This window comes from Salminus brasiliensis, chromosome 23 (genome assembly GCF_030463535.1).
Source record: "Salminus brasiliensis chromosome 23, fSalBra1.hap2, whole genome shotgun sequence".
Classification (NCBI taxonomy): domain Eukaryota; kingdom Metazoa; phylum Chordata; class Actinopteri; order Characiformes; family Bryconidae; genus Salminus; species Salminus brasiliensis.
The window spans coordinates 14,460,914-14,479,175 of record NC_132900.1 but is presented as its reverse complement, the minus strand read 5'-3'; positions in this window follow the sequence as shown (position 1 = coordinate 14,479,175).

The window sequence follows — 18,262 nt, the reverse complement described above, 5'->3', positions numbered from 1 at the left end:
ATTTGGAATGGTTAATTACCTTGAATTAAATGACCTTTACAGAGGTGCAAGTCAGATGGTGGTCTTGCATTTCTAGGTTTTGAAATGTATGCTCAGACATTTACTTTAAAACCTTGATCAATATGCCTGAATCAAAGTATAATAAATGATTCATGCCACTCAATAGAGGAGGCTCTGGTAGCCCCACATACACACATGGACAAAATTGTTAGTACCCCTGGGTTAATGAAAGAAAAATCCACAATGCTCTCATAAATAACTTGAATTTGACAAAAGTAATAAATAGAAATTCAATGAAAATGAACAAATAAAAATTTATTTTGAACCATGCTTCAACAGAACTATTTTAAAAAGTAAACTCATGAAGCAGGTTTGGACACAAATGATGGTACCCCTGAAAATAATGTGACCAATTTATTATTACTTTTTGTCAGATTCCAGTTTTGTTCTATATTGGACCCATAATATTGCGCCTTATATTAATTTGGCATTAACAGTCGGCAAACAAACTCTAATATGGCATGAGCGCTCTCCACTCTTTCATAATCATAATTTACTGATGGGAAATGCTCTGGTTCTATTCAGATCTATTCCAAATGGAAGAGCAAAAGGAGCAAAGGAGTTGGAACTTTGGTGACCGGGTCAGAGGTGGCTGCTTAAACTTTTGCTTCGTTCTTACACCTGTCTTTTTTTCCGCGCTCCACCTCGGTTTACTCTCTTTAATGCAGTCCCACTTTTGACATACCTATGACTGATGCTTCTGGGGATAAAGATCTTCCAATTCCTTTATCTACGCAGTCCCAGAGACTCAAAGAAAAGAAAAAACAAGTTCTGGAGTCCGCTGAGGTGGACGAAGCTAGCATTCCTGCTAATATAGAGGGCCGCCTTTAAGATCTCGCAGGCTCTGTCTCCTCGGTGGAGGCTTCGTTATCCACTTTAGTGGCACGAGTCATCGCCACAGGAGGCAGATTGGAGGAGATTAATAACAGACTCCGCTAAAGACACTCTAAACAACCACCAAGCCCAAATCACCAAACTGTCCAAAATGGTGGAGTTCCTGCAGGCAAAGGTTTTTCTAATATTCTGCTGCATATTTAGATTATAGTTCTCACTGAGGCTGAGGTGCAGACAGGAGTAATTCTTACATTTCTTAAACAAAAGGTTACCATAGCCTTATTGCAGGAAACTCCCTTATCTGCCCAGGAACATTTGAAACTGGAGAGGGACTGGGTTGGTCAGATCTATTCCTCATCTTCTAGCGCTAAGAAGGAGGAATGCAGCAAATACTGGCTTTAGATGCCTTGGGATAACAATTACCCCTGACCTGAACCTCACTTTTTTTGCAGAATTAGTGTAATCAACATGAAGATTTTACCTAGATTGCTTTATTTATTTCAAAACCTGCACCGTCATTTGACCATCTTTTTCAAAAAGGTAACTCAATTAATAAGCAGATTTATTTGAGAATATTTGGGTCCAGATTAAAATTCTCCATATTTTTAAACCCTAAGAATCTAGGAGGTGAATCCTTACCAAATCTGAGTTTATATATCTAGGCAACACAGGCCGAACAGATGTGTAGTTGTTGTTCAGATAGATTAGACTCATTGTGGGTCAGTATAGAAATGCTCTTGTTGTGCTGGTGATGGCGTGGTTTGTGAAGGACAGTTCACCAGAAGGATACAGCCAAACACTTCCAGGTAAGTTCCAGTAATATTTAATGTTGAGTTCATTAAAGTGCAAAAATCAAAAGAAAGTACACACAACAAAAACACAACACAAAAGAGCTAGATTACACACTTGTACAACAAGGCCTCAGCGACTTCATCTGAGGTCTGCAAAGCCTCACAGACGTCTACTTCTGCTTCAGCCTATTCTGCTCCTCCCTCCTCAGCCTGGAGTGGACCAAGTGTCTACTAAGGGGGTGGTCTCCACAAACAATGACAATACAACAGATAGCATGGACATCATTTACACGTCTTGGATACAATTATTATTTGTGTTTATAGACATTGATGTATACTGGTAAATTATGCTATCTGGAATTATATGTGTATCCTAGGGTTATTGATTGTGTGTTTTCGCCCTTCTAGGTTAACAGTGGATCCTGCCGGCTCCAAGAAGACCCACTCACCAGTGTTCTCATCTCCCCAGGATCACCAGGTATGTAACATGTCAGTCACAAGTCTCTACTGTGTATGGGCTGGTGAGGAGTCCGCTACCACTGACTTAATCACACATGTCATCCTAGATCCCCAACTTCCCTACCAGCTCAGTAGCTTTTACACTTAGTTGCAGTCTGTGAACTTCCTAAAAACTAAGGGTCTGAGTAATCCTCAGTAAATGCCAGAGTGGACCCCTTGACTCCTAACTATTTTAATGGAGGGAAAAGTTGGTGTGCTCCCCATCGGTTTATTCGAACTGAAGGATGTTTTCTTTCCACGGCTACAACCCACCAACATAAGACCCTCACAGTAAGCTCACACTAATGAGAGCACACCTGAATAAACTGCCAACACTTCACTTCTCTCAAATTGTACATGGCATTCCACAGCATAACTCACCTGTTTCCACCACAAACCCAAAGCTCTTAACTTTCTCCAGCTTGAGCTTGAAGTGGTGTCTAATGTGAACGTGATTCATATGTCGACATTCAGGGTTCATGGACGTCACATGTAGACACAGCAGGAAGTAAGAGGACTGTCTTTAGTTTGGACTTCAACAAGAGCCTCTTGTGCTTCACCTGTCTTCTGTATTTGATGCCCAATCTGCATCACTGTGAGCCTCGAGTTTCAGTTTCTCCACTCTTCTTGTAACACAGTTCCTGATCAGTTGTAGCCTTTAAGTTCCTCATTAGATGCTTGACTGCAGTCCAGTGTTGTTCATTTGGGTCAGATAAGTTTAGCAATAATTTACTGATGGTCCAATTTGGATCAGGTCTTTCACACATTGTAATGGTTGTGGCTTTGTAGCTCCTCTTCAGATAAAATATAACACTGACTGTTAGCAGTGGATGGTACTCTCCTCATTACTATTCTTTTTGTTTACTGTACCACAAACCTCAACAGAGGGTGTGAATGTTGTTTTTCATCATCAGGCTGTATATAGAGAATTCATTTAGTGAAAAGGCTCTTCCAAACTGCAGCCAGATTTTCAGGCACTGTTTAACAGTCTGGCTTATTGAATAGCTAGATAAAGATTCTGGTATGGGTAGCTTAATAATAATACCAAAAATTTGGTAACCATAAGCTCCTGTAGGGGCAGTGGTGGCTCTGGGATATTGAAAACAGGCTTGTGGGTTTGAGACCAGGATTTGGCAAGCTGCCACTGTTGGGCCCTTGAGCAAGGCCCTTCACCCTCTCTGCTCCCCGGGTGCCACAGCAGTGGCAACCCACCGCTCCGGAAACTTGTTTCGCTGTGCGTGTTTCACTGCATAACTGGGTTACAGGGGGAAGCCAAATTCCATCTGTGTCACAAAAATTGTCAAATGGTGAATCTGGCTTTCTTGTCTTGTACGTTGACGCTGCAATATTGTGGGGGAATCTTTTCAGGCATTTCAATATTATGTATACATTGTTTTCAGAAACAGACTGATGGTGGCTTTTCTCCACACAGGCTTGATAATAGTGCAGCTTTGCGACAAGGGGCTGTGGTCCTCTGTGTGATCTGTCGACCAACACCTCCAGAGTGGGGATGGGGAGCGCAAGCGGCCTATTGAAAATCCGAATGCATCCAGGCATTCTGTCCTCCAAGTCCACACCCTTTTCCTGCAAGTCAGTCACCTGTATTAGAGCTGCAAAACAGTGTCTGTAAGCTTGTCACGTTGCCTGAGCAATCATCCCTACTTTATAGTCTTTAATATTAGCTTTGTCTTATCAGAGACAGTTATGATCCTTGTGCTCTCTGCTCCCTGTGTTACTGTAAAGTACTGTCTCACTGACCGTAGTTTGCATTTGTCTGTGTTTACTGTGGAGGAACATGGCAACTGTGAAGGGACGAGGTCTCCAGACGCTCTGCAGGGAGATCGCGAAGCTTGACCGGCAGATCCAGCTGCAGTTGTAGAGGCAGTCCAAACTCCATCGGCGGAAGACGAGGCTGCCTGTGACTCCTCCAACGCCGGCATCTTAATTCCAGCACTACCGGCACGACAAACGTAGAAGGTTGTCATCCCCAATCCTGCACAAAGAGCCTGGGCCGTCAGCGTGGCCTGGAAATACAGAGGGCTCCTCCACCACCACAGCCGGTTCTCATCTCTTCCAACCAGTTAATGATCCTGAGCTCTTCTACTTTGCCTTCACTTGCTTCATCCCTCAAGGACAACTCCTCAGGGCGGTGTTGTCACTGTTGGAGATTCTTCTGTTTAACCCTTAAGAAGTATTGACCATACAGAGTAATGCCACTATCTCCTGTTTTCCAGGTGCCCGTGTCCTGGACGTCGCCAGGTGGCTTTGGCTCCATCGTTCTCCACTATCTCTGCCTTATGCAGCGTAGCCTTGACGAAGCACTGCCGTACGCTTCTGAACACTGTTCAGAAAAAGCCAGACACCAGGATCATCATCTTTGACCTCCTGTGACCTCCTGGCCACTCCTGGCTGATGAGTGAGCGAGCCATTTCCTCGGCTCTTCTCGCTCCACTGCTTGCTCCACTGTGTCCGGTCCTCTACCGCACAGATGAGCTTCACCTGAGCTACCTGAGGTCCATCGTTCTCTACGAGCCCTTTCCAGTCACACTGTCAGGTTAGTGAACTGTGTAGTTGGCAGGTAAGTGATTTACATGACTTGATTCCACCCATTTATTCTATCACGTTTCTGCTTGTATTAAAAAGTAGTATGTCAGTGTCACTCATAGTATTTCAGACAAATCCTGCAGTATTGAGACTGTCATGATTTGTAATTGTAATGTCAGAAAATCTGCGTTATAAATCTTTATTAGAATAAATGATCTCTAGCCTTTAAAGCAATCATTTGGAAATGAAGTTATTTTAAGTAGAATTATAATGTGTTTTATACATATAGATGAGGAGTGTTATCTACAATATTTTACCACCATTCAGTAAATATATGCCTGAGTGATATAGATAGATCCTCCACCTACTGCTGCTTTAATACTTGTAAGGGTTTCATATGAAAGGTATGAAATTTTAATATGTATTAATGTATTAATATAAGAGTTCAGTAACAGATAGTGCCAATTACATTTATCTGTGGGTTGACGTTCAGGACTGTATCTAATAATGACGAGGAAGTTTGTGGACATCTTCAAGCTAATTTTTTTCAGGTATTTGCAGCTACGTAGTTTGAGGTTCAAAAGATGCAAACCTTTTGTCAATAAACAGATCCTTTATAAAAAGTGTTAGGCTGTACGGCAAGGTTTCTTTTTTTTGTCAAATGTGGTTCTGAAGCCTTCCACCGGTGTTACGTTTACAGCAGGATTACAGTGTTTTTCTACATTCCTAAGACTGACTGATCGAGTTGATTCTTTAAGCTCGGAAAAGCAAATCCCACTACCACTGTTTTGGAGGTTTCACCCGAGATTCCTCTGGGTCCAGAGTTTTCAGAGACAGGATCAGAAACCGACAGAGGCGGCCGCCGTCTTCCCAATGAGTGATTCTGAGTCAATTCAGGCGCTCTACTGACTCTGAGACTTTGTACACGAGGTGACTATAGGCAAATTAATTAGAACGCTCGCCTTGCGTATTTGGAATAAAAACAGGAGGAGACGGGACGCCATATTCTTAGACCTTCGAGTTACTTTAACCTGGATCGCTTTTGATATATATTTTTTTTTTACATTGTTTTTTGTCTCCCCAGATGGTGTTGACGATGTGTCTGGACATATTGTGGGTACAAAAGATACCAGCTGAAACAATATTAGTATCTTGCAGTGGTGTGAAAAGGTTTGGGCACCCCCTGATGATTTAGATTTTCCTTTATAAAGCATTGGTTGTTCATTTCTTCTTAAATATCACAGTGTTCATCTGATATGATATTTAACTGAAATTGCTGATCTGAAGTTTATAGGATTTACAGAAAGTGTGCAATTATTTAAACGATATTTGCAGGTGCATAAATTTGGACACCCCAACAGAAAAGTGACATCAATATTTAGTAGCTCCTCCTTCTGCAGAAATAACAGCCTCTTAACACTTCCTATAGCTTCCAATGAGAGTCTGGATTCTGGTTGAAGGTATTTTGGACCATTCTTTACAAAACATCTCCAGTTCAGTCAGATTTTATGGTTTTTGAGCATGGACAGGCTGCTTTAAATCACACCACAGATTTTTAATAATATTCAGGTCTGGGGACTGATATGGCCATTCCAGACTATTGTACTTGTTCCTCTGCATGAATGCCTTAGTAGATTTTGAGCAGTGTTTAAGGTCACGGTCTTGTTGAAGTATCCAGCCCCGGCGCAACTTCAACACACTCACTGATTGTTTAACATTGTTGTGATATTGACTGGAATCCATGCGACCCTCAACTTTAACAAGACTCCCAGTACCTGCACACCTACAGCATGATTTGTTTGTCTGTGAATGTGTGTTCTTTGTTCTTTTTCTGTCGTGCATACTGCCCCTTATTATGGCCAAATAACTCAATTTTAGTTTCATCTGCTCACAGCACCTTATTCCAAAGTGAAGCTGGCTTGTCCAAATGTGCTTTAGCAGACCTCTAGCGACTTTGTTTGTGGCGTGTGTGCAGAAAAGGCTTCTTCTGCATTACTCTCCCATACAGCCTACAGCCGCACAGTGACTCTATCTGCAGCAAGATGATGTAGGTCTTTGGAGCTGGTATGTGGGTTGACTATTGTCTCTCTAACTATTTCTGCTACAGGTCCCTCACTAAACCTAAACCTTGTTTTAATCTTCATCTTTTTGTCTCTCTCTCCTCATGTCCTGAGCTGCCTGCCTGGAGTTGTCCTTTTTTGGTTCAGTTCCTGTGTCTTGGTATCAGGCCTGTCCCACTACTCAGCAGAGTTCCAACACAGTCATCCTACCCCCTCTCTCTCTCTCTCTTTTACATGTACTGAGATGCCCTGCCATCCAGTCTGGAGATGTCAATTTATCCATGTTCCTGAATCAGGCCTGTCCCTCTACTCGGCATCTGCCCAGCACCTACTCGCACTCATACTCCATACCCTGCTCATACATTAGCTATAGCTCTTCATTATCTCTGTCTAGTTCTTTGTGTAATGTTAGTTGTTTGTGCTGTGTGGGTCGACCTAAGGCAGATGGGTTTCTTGGACTGGGTCTTGGTTTGGTATGAGGGAGTTTTTGCTTGCCACTGTCGCTACCACCTCCATTGTGGTGCTTGTTCATAAGAGGTGTGGATCCGGATCTCTGTGAAGTGCTTTGTGACATTTGTTGTGAAAGGCTCTTTATAAATAAACTTAGAATTGAATTGGCAGCGTGACTCCTTCAGTACCATCATTCTCTACTGTTGTTCACCCAATGCAGCGCCGTCCTGAAGGAACACTGCTGCACGCTTCTGGACATAGTCTTTGCCCCCTCTCACCTACCGATGAGTGAGCGAGCAGCTCTTTTAGCTCCACTGCTGGCTGCGGGACAGATGCGTTGGATAGTGGGCAGGTAAGTGATTTACATGATTTACTGGATTTTATATTCATTTCTTCTGTCATTTCTCTGCTTGTTTTAAAAAGTAATATCAGTGTCCCTCATAGTATCTCAGCCAAACTCTGCAGTATGGAGACTGTCTGTCCTCCGCATGGTTTGTAATTGGAGCGTCAGAAAATCTGCTTTAAAAATCTTATTAGAATTGACATGAATTCCTTTGCTACAACATCATTCAATACTCTTAACGATATTCAGGGATTGTGTTTCTGCTGCCTCCATCCTAAGGGTAGGAAAATTGGCAAATGATCATTGACCCAGATTATCAGTATTGTCCTCCTGATTTCAGTGTGTAAAGCCATTTTCATCTAGGTAACGTTTCAGGTCCATCTACAGTTTTTAATCTTAGGCCCACCTTCCCCTCACTGCACACTCAGCTTCTGGGAGAGGGGTCAGAGTAAATGAGGAAATATCTCTAATTTCTCTCTTTGGATACTGAACTACTGTACTTTGGATGGTGTACTATCGCTCAGTAGTGTTTATGGTTTCATTCTTAGTTGGTAATCCTCAGTAAACGTCAGAGTGTATCTACAAGCCTCTTTTGCACACTGGATCTATAGGACCAGCTAGGTCAGTATGTAAAGTTAAGAGGTACCCCATGTGAACCTTTGTTTGGTCACGTGATCATTTTATTGCAGCCCATAACATGATCTGCTTCATCTGTGGTACAGCAAAGGATAATTATATTACTAAGACTTTATTTCTAGAAAAAAAATGTTAAAGAAGATATATATATATATAATATAATAATAATTTCTGGTTCATGTATATTATCCAAGCAATAATAGCCATTCGCTCTCATCAGCTTTTCAGCCATTAATGACAAGCATTTACACGCTCACGACTACAGGAAAATAAATTCAGTGGGAATCGAGCAAAGTACTTGTGCATTTTGATGTGTATGTGATTTTGATTGATAACTGAACAGTTATGAACTGATAATTATGAATCTTCGCACAAGTATGTTAATCTTATCAGGTTTAAGATGAGTGTGAGGGGCTAACAGTGTTTCCAGATGTGCTGAAAACGCGCTCGGATGGAGTTCTTGTTGCGCGCACAAGTATTTGCATTCAAGTCTTGCCAAGCAGGCGTTTATGGCTTGTACGCCACCATGTCATCGGATCTTCTACATCAAAGGTTGGTTCCTGTTCATATGCTGGCAATTCAGCAGTAGCTGGCTCTTCAGTAATAGAGATTCCTGATTGCTTTTGTTTTGAACAAATAGCTGCTTGATGTGTGTGGGTTATTTTTTTTATTTTATTTTATTTTATTTTATTTTTGGTTGGTAATTTAGGCTTTGTTTGCAACAAATCATCTGCTAATCGGGGATCCAGGAACGCTGTGATGCGCATCAATCTTTTGGTTGATTCACGATCATATTTCGACTCCAGAATCCTGTGTTTTGATGTCTTTCGTTAGCTTTGTTTGTTTCCGATTGACTCAATATGTTGCTCTTCGGAAGCAGGAGTGTTGCAAAAGCAACGATATGGTGACCTAATTTTCTCCTGACAAAATATCAGTTAAGTCTGCAACTGGCTTAAGAGCCTTGTTCATTTTTTCGTAGCACATCAAGGTCCTGCCAGGTCAGTCCTGTTTTAGCACCAAAAGAGTCATATATATATATATATATATATATATATATATATATATATATATATATATATATATATGTATATGTATATATATGTATATATATTGTTTTTATACAGCTCATGTAGCGCTGTCTTGCTGAAGTACGTACGGCTTAGTAGCTCGTATTGTGAGCTCGAGGTTTGTAGCATTTCTCTGAATGATGTTTTTAGACTGTTGAATGGAGGCGGTCCCTTCCCGATATAACAGGTTCCACTTGTAGTGCGCTCATCATTTTGTGCGGTCACGTTGTACTTTGTACATTTGGCGAAAGCATTTGTGATTGTCGGTTCTTTATGGGTTGGACCCAGTTTAACATACTGAGCTTGACGATGCTTCCTGAGATGTGCTTGCAAATTAGTAGTATTTCCACCCTTTGTGGTGATCCGTTTCCAACATAGACGGCATGTAAAAATGATAACATCTAACGGTTCTCCGTGTTCTGGTTATAAACCAAAATACTGCCAAACTGGTGCAGTGACACATTTCTTCTGTACAAGCTCCTCCATTTTCACAGTCTACCTGGGAGAAAGCCACATGAGGTGGTGTTCGTTTGCATGTACCCAGCATTCAACATCTCTACATTCTAATCTTTTTAAGTCGTATTTTAAAAAGTTAATTTGTAGCTGTAGTTGATTTTATATTTATGATGCATCATCTATACTTACATAGGACTAAATGTTTGGTTTACCTTAGTATAGAATGCTTGTGTCATACAAATAATTGATGATGCTGCTTTTACACGGCCAAGATCCGAGCTGCGAAGTGAGAATGACTAGACTGATGACTTACCAGTTTTTGTTGACGAAATTCCAAAACATTTTTGATCTCAGAATGAATGATATTGGGTCAATAAAGGGGGCATCTCTGGTTAAAGTGGTACAAGCAAAACAGCTGATGGGCCTTACCATGCTCAGTGTCCCATGTCCAAGGAAGCAGAAGAAGGTGATAAAAATAAATAAAAATGATAAATTCCCTTTTGGAAAATGAAGCCATTGTTGTGTGTGAATATTCACTGGTGACTAGTCCTCTGAGAGCGGTAAATACAGCAGTATATCCTGCTGGTTCAATTGTACCTAATCCGGCAACTATTGGAGTGCAATATCTGCTGGGAATTCATTCACAGATCAGATGGCTAGAAACCGCTATGTCAGGAAATGCAGTAGTGCTTCAGATGTTTTCCACAAGAGCACAACAGAAGTGTAAGAAAAATGAGGATGTGTACGATGTGGATGTTTCAGACTTGACACCCGACATATCTTCATCAAATGATGGAATTGTTTTGCAGCAGTCCGATGATCAGATATTAATATTGTCTAATACTCACTGTCTAATCCACCACCACTCACTAAAGGAAGAAGCTTTTTGTCTTAAAAAAAAAAAATGTCTTATGTACAGAAGAGAAGAAGGAATATAAGCCCATATGGATCTGCATCTGTCTGTCATAACAAAAGGGACGTTTATATTGATTAATATTGCAGTTCCACTTTTTTGACATTCCTATGGCTGATGCTTCTGGGGACAAAGATTTTCCAATATCTTTATCTACGCAGTCCCAGAGACTCAAAGACAAGAAAAAACAAGTTCTGGAATAATCACAAGCAATGACACTACAACAGATAGTATGGACACCATTTTCCCATCTTGTATACAATTATAATATATAATATCAACTATGAGGGACAAAATGAGAAATTCTGAAAATCACATTGTCTGATTTTTGAAGAATTTATCTGCAAATGGTGGAAAATAAGTATTTGGTCAATAACAAAAGTTCATCTCAATACTTTTATATATCCTTTGTTGGCAATGATAGAGGTCAAACGTTTTCTGTAAGTCTTCAAAAGGTTGGCACAAACCGTTGCTGGTATGCTGGTATGTAGCCTTTGTAACATTGGTCCCAGCTTTCTGCAGGTTGTTCACTAGGTCCCCCCGTCTGGTTCTGGGATTTTTGCTCACCGTTCTTGTGATCATTTTGACCCCACGGGCTGAGATCTTGCGTGGAGCCCCTGATCGAGGGAGATTAGCAGTGGTCTTGTAGGTCTTCCATTTTCTGATTATAGCTCCCACAGTAGATTTCTTCACACCAAGCTGCTTGCCTATTGCAGATTCAGTCTTCCCAGCCTGGTGCAGGTCTACAATTTTGTTTCTGGTGTCCTTCGACAGCTCTTTGGTCTTCACCATAGTGGAGTTTGGAGTGTGACTGTTTGAACTCATTAACAGTATAAAAGACACCTGCCCACAACCTCAAACAGGTGCCATTAATACAGGTAATGAGTGGAGGACAGAGAAGCCTCTTAAAGAAGTTACAGGTCTGTGACAGCCAGAAATCTTGCTTGTTTGTAAGTGACCAAATACTTATTTTCCACTATTATTCGCAAATAAATTCTTTAAAAATCAGACAATGTGATTTTCAGAATTTTTTTTCTCATTTTGTCTCTCATAGTTGAGGTCTACCTATGATGTCAATTACAGGCCTCTCATCTTTTTAAGTGGGAGAACTTGCACAATTGGGTCCTGACTAAATACTAAATGTGTGCGTGTGTGCGTGTGTGTGTGTGTGTGTGTGTGTATAGCTGCTGCGGTCTCACGCCTTCTCCCCTGCTTACAGAGCAATGACTGTAAATGTGTTGCTGTGAACTCTGAACCATTATGTGAACAAATACATTTTATTGATCCATATGGAGAAGAATCGGCCAAACATCTCTCAGTAGCTTTAACTGTTTCACCCTTAGTTTTCAGGAGGTTCACAGCCTGCATCTGATTAATCCTCAGTAAATGTCTGAGTGGATCTACAACCCTGGATCTGTCCTAAAGCTCCTTAAATTAGTGACCTCATTTAATATTCACGAAGCTTCAGCCGCATTGGTCCGTATATAATGCGTAGTCTCAGCCAATCAGGAGCCTCCGCTGTAAAGCAGCAGCGTGGTCTTGCAGCAGTGTGCAGGACAAACGAGCCGGTGTGACCGAGCTCTGTAGCTCCTCTGGAAGACTGAACTTTAGAAACTGCTCAAGCTGTGTGGCTGTGGGTGCCTTTAATTTAGAGTCTGTGACACAAAGTAAGCTGCTGTTCATTTAGTTTGGGAATGGCTTAGTTCTGTTGCTATGCTAGCTTTCTCCTTAGCAATCTAGCTTCAGTGTTTACCTATGTATTACTGAATCGTCACGGTTTGCTGTTATTTCTTCACATGTTTCACTCTTCTGAGCTGTTTTAGGTTAGTATGGATGGTGTAATTCTGTGGATATTTGCTAAATTTGTGTTCTTGGTCAACGTCCTGGTGTTTATTGAACTACTGCTCAGAGGCTGTTGCTATTCCTCTTTTCGTCCTTGTGGGGGCGCTAAAACCCCATAGTTTAAGCTGTGGAAACGGTCAGAGGCATGTTAAAGCTGGTGTCTTGCTAGAAGCTCTGAGTGGTAATTATTAGCTTTGTTTCTCCTGCCTGTTGAGCGTACACACACCTCTCTTTGAATGAAGTCATTTTGTAGCACTACGATATAGACCTGGAACCTTTCCAAACTTTTATTTAATATTGTGCATGTATTCTGTTTATTTCAGAGTCTTTATTCTTCAGCCTGTCCTCAATTCCTCCTCACTTATTCATCATTCATCCATAACGCTGTCATATTTCTAATGACCAGTGCTCCATGCTTCAGCCTCATTGTCAACCCAGTCTCCTTCAATACAACAATATCTAGGAGCAGCTAGGTCAGTATGTACTAGTTCAAGTACTGCTTTTGCTCGAGCATCAGGTTCTCTGTTTCTACTTTAAGGGGATTTCCCTTGTTTTCAGACTTCACAGTTCAGTTTATGAATCTTACCCTTGATTTTCATGCTCTCTACTGCATAATGTGAAACATAATTACAGTGAACAAGGATTTCATGCTGTTTGAATATTGTTACACACATTGTAACCATCACTGTGATCATTGACCACATTCAGGTAATAAAGCCTATTGTATTCTTTAATGATAAACTTGGTCCCATTTTTTTGGCCATGTCTTCTTTTTATTAGCTTTGTCTTCTTTATCTTAGCCAGGTGTTGTGATCCTTGTGCTCTGTTTTCTGTGTTGCTGAGTTTTTCTGTGTGTTTACTCTGAGGCGACCACAGAGGAACGAGCTCTCCAGGAGGTCGTCAAGCTTGTACGGCAGATCCAGCTGCAGTTGTAGAGGCAGTCAAACTCCACTGTCAGAAGACAAGGCTGGAGGCTGCCCGTGACTCCTCTAATGCGACCATCTTAGTTCCTGAGAGGACCTGGAAGCGTCAGCGTGGCTGGGAAAAGTAGAGGCTAACTGGTTCAAAGGTCCTCAGCTCTTCAACTTTGCCCTCACCTGCTCCGGCACCGAGGACAACTCCTCAGGGCGGTGTTCTCACTGTTGGAGATTCTCCTGTAAAACCCTTAAGTAGTATTGACCATACAGAGTAATGCCACAATCTTCACAATTTTCCAGGTGCTCGTGTCCTGGACGTCGCCAGGTGGCTTTGGCTCCATCATTCTCCACTATTCTCTGCCTTATGCAGCGTGGCCCTGAAGAAGCACCAGACACCAGGATCATCATCTTTGACCTCCTGCCCACTTACTGATGAGTGAGCGAGTCGTTTCCCCAGCTCTTCTCGCTCCACTGCTGGCTGCAGGACAGGTCCGTCTGTGCTGACTGTAGAGAACTGAGAGCTTTCGGCTGTGTCCGGTCCTCTACTGCAGAGATGAGCTTCACCTGAGCCTCCTGAGTTACATCATTCTCTACGGGCCTTTTTCAGTCACACGGTCAGGTTAGTGAACTGCGTAGTTGGCAGGTAAGTGATTTACATGACTTGATTCCACCCATTTTTTCTATCACGTTTCTGCTTGTATTAAAAAGTAGTATGTCATTGTCACTCATAGTATTTCAGGCAAATCCTGCAGTATTGAGACGTAATTGACATGATTTGTAATTGTAACGTCAGAAAATCTGCTTTATGAATCTTTATTAGAATATATGATTTCTAGCCCCTAAAGCAGTCATTGTCAATTGAGTTATTTTAAATATAATTATAATGTGTTTAAACATATAGATGAGGAGTGTTATCTACAATATTGTACCACCATTCAGTAAATGTGTTGATGGACAGATGGATCCTCCACCTACTGCTGCTTTAATACTTGTAAGGGTTTAATATGAGTGCAGTAAAAGATATATGGTGCCAATTACATTTTTTATCTGTGGGTTGACGTTCAGAACTGTATCTAATAATGACGTGGAAGTTTGTGGACACAAAACTATGTATCTGCAAATACCTAAAAACAATGAGCTTGAAGATTAAATTCAGTTCCAAGTTCAAAAGATTCAAACCTTTTGTCAATAAACAGATCCTTTAAGACATTTCCTCCTTAAGTGTGAATGTCATAGTGCTCATCTATAGTGTATTTGTGGGGTATAAGAAGTGTAACTCTGTACAGCAAGGTTTCTTTTTGTCAGATGCAGTTCTGAAGTCTTCCACCGGCGTTACGTTTACTGCAGGATTAAAGTGTTGCTCTACATTCCTAAGACTGACTGATCGAGTTGATTGTTTAAGCACAGAGAAGCAAATCCGACTACCACGGTTTTGGAGGTTCCACTGAGATCCCAATATTCCTCTGGGTCCAGAGTTTTCAGAGACAGGATCAGAAACAGACAGAGGCGGCCGCCGTCATCCCAATGAGTGATTCTGAGTCAATTCAGGCACTCTACTGACTCCGAGACTCTGTACCCGAGGTGACTGTAAGCCAATTAATTAGACATTACGAATAAACAGGAGGAGGCGGGACATCATATTCTTAGACCTTTGGGTTACTTTAATTTGGATCTCAAATTTGTTTTAGGCCGTTGACTTTTTGCAGAGATCTGGACTTGAAGGATGAAGATGTCCAAAGCATTGCCTTAAGATAATTTGAATCTCACAGTTGTCTGAACTGTTAGTTTCTTCGGATCTAGATTTGTTTTAAATTGGAAGATTTTAAGGTTTTGTCTTGGAATATTTTTGATTGTCAGGGTTGTTTTAACCAGAGAGGTTTTCAGGGCTCCAAATTTATTCAAATTAGATGTTTCTAAGACAAGATTTTAGGATATTTAATTCCTAGTACTGTTCAACCTAGAGATTGTAAAGCAAGGTTTTGGAAATAATTTATTTTCGGTGCTTTTCAAATGAGAGTTTTCGAAGACAAGGAAGCAGAGTTTTGAATATCCAAAGAGTTCGGACTATACACATAAAATTACTATTAGCGCTTTATTAATTATTTTGTGTGTGTGTATCACAAAAGTGAGTACACCCCTCACATTTCTGCAGATATCTAAATATATCTTTTAATCGGACAGTACTGACAAAATGACGCTTTGACACAATGAAAAGTAGTCTGTGTGCAGCTTATATAACAGTGTAAATTTATTCTTCCCTCAAAATAACTCCATATACAGCCATTAATGTCTAAACCACCGGCAACAAAAGAGTACACCCCTAAGTGAAAGTTCCTGAAGTGTCAATATTGAGTGGCCACCATTATTTTCCAGAACTGCCTTAACTTTCCTGGGCATGGAGTTTACCAGAGCTTCACAGGTTGCCACTGGAATGCTTTTCCACTCCTCCGTGACGATGTCACTGTGTTGGCAGATATTCGTATTCTTCAGTATTTTACAGTACATATTGGAGTTCATGTGTCCCTCAATGTAACTCCCCAACACCTGCTGCACTCATGCAGCCTCAGACCATGGCATTCCCACCACCATGTTTGACTGTAGGCATGACACACTTATCTTTGTACTCCTCACCTAATTGCTGCCACACATGCTTGAGACCATCTGAACCAAACAAATTAATCTTGGTCTCATCAGACCATAGGACATGGTTCCAGTAATCCATGTCCTTTGTTGATATGTCTTCAGCAAACTGTTTGCAGGCTTTCTTGTGTACAGACTTCAGAAGAGGCTTCCTACTGGGGTGACTGCCATTTCAGTATTTATGGAGGGGTCAGTACCCATATCTGTCAGTACGGACAGAATTGTAACAGTGGATGTTTCCGGCTTACCCCTCACAGAACATTTCTGCAGTCCTGTGAAGGTGAAATTGGGTAATAGAACCGTAAAACACTGGTTTATAGTCTCCACACATTGCCCTGTGAATTTACTAGGACGTGACTTATTGGGAGCTTTCAATCTAAACCTACAATGTACAGATTCAGGTTTTTCTGCTGCTAGTTCTAGTATAGGGATATATCCACTTCCAATAGACCCAGTAGAATATTCTTGGGATCTGACAGAGCAGAGAACCTGATTCGTCATGTGGAGCTCTGTTGGGTTGAAATCCTCCATTTTTAAATTGGCTTTGTCTCCCCAAATGGTGTTGATTATGTATGAACATATCATGGATATAAAATATACCAGCTGAAACAACATTTTTATTTTTAAACCAGTATAAATACATTTAAGGTACAAATAATTGATGATGCTTCTTTTACACGGTCAAGATCGGAGCTGCGAAGTGAGAATGACGAGACTGAGACTGATGACTTACCAGTTTTTGTTGACGAAATTCCAAAACATTTCTGGTCTCAGAATGAATGATCTATATAAAGGGGACATCTCTGGTTAAAGTGGTGCAAGCAAAACAGCTGATGGGCCTTACCATGCTCAGTGTCCCATGTCCAAGAAAGCAGAAGAAGGGTTACTCAAAATGATGAATTCCCTTTTTAGAAAGCAAAGCCATTGTTCCATGTGAATATTCACTGGTGAATAGTCCTCTGAGAGCGGTAAATGCAGCAGTATATCCTGCTGGTCCAATTGTACCTAATCCGGCAACTATTGAGGTGGAATATCTGCTGGGAATTCATTCACAGATCATGTGGCTAGAAACAGCTAGGTCAGGAAATGCAGTAGTGCTTCAGATGTTTTCTACAATAGCACAACAGAAGTGTAAGAATAATGAGGATGTGTACGACGTGGATGTTTCAGACTTGACACCTGACATATCTTCATCAAATGATGGAATTGTTTTGCAGCAGTCAGATGATCAGATATTAGTATTGTCTAATACTCACTGTCTAATCCACCACCACTCACTAAAGGAAAAAGCTTTTTGTCTAAAAAGAATCAGTTCAGGAGTATGTCTTATGTACGGGAGAGAAGAGAGAATATAAGCCCATATGGATCTGCATCTGTCTGTCATAACAAAAGGGACGTTTATATTGATTAATATTGCAGTTCCCCTGGAATTAGAATGGAAGTTCAGTGATCTACCTGTCATCATGTTGAATGGCTAAAAGCAGTGATCTGTAAATGCAGTAATCCTATCCTACACATTTTCTATATTTATATTTAATTTTTGTTTCAATGCGGTTCAGCTTTAGAAGCTCGAGACGTGATTCAACACGGACCGTTGAGCAACTGTCCTACTTTATAGTCTTTAATATCAGCTCTATTTTCTTTATCTGAGCCAGTTGTTGTGATCCATGTGTTACTGTACATTACTTTGTCTCACTGACAGTCATTTGTGTTTATGTTTGTGTTGTGTGTTTTTACTCTGGAGGAACTTGGCGATCGCGGAGGAGCAATATCTCCACACTCTCCGCAAGGAAGTAATCATGCCTGACCTGCTGCTGTTGTAGAGGCAGTCCAAACTCCACAGACGGAAGACGAGGCTGGAGGCTGCCCATGACTCTTCCAACGCTGGCCATCTTAAATCTAGCACTACCAGCTTGGCGGACAGAGGGTTGTTGTCTCCACTCCCACACCGGAGAGGGCATTCGGCCGAAGGCTCCTCCACCACCACAGCCGGTTTTCACCTCAACTAACTGGTGCGAGGTTTTCAGTTCTTCATCCTCATCGAGGACAGATTCTCAGGGCAGTGTTTTCATTGTTGAAGGTTCTATTGTAAAACCCTCGAAAGTATCGGGATCAAAGAGTAATGCCTCAATCTTTTTTTTTTTTTTTTTTTTTTTTTTTTTTTTTTTTTTTTTTTCCCCCCCTCTTCAGGAGTTCTGGACATGGCCAGGT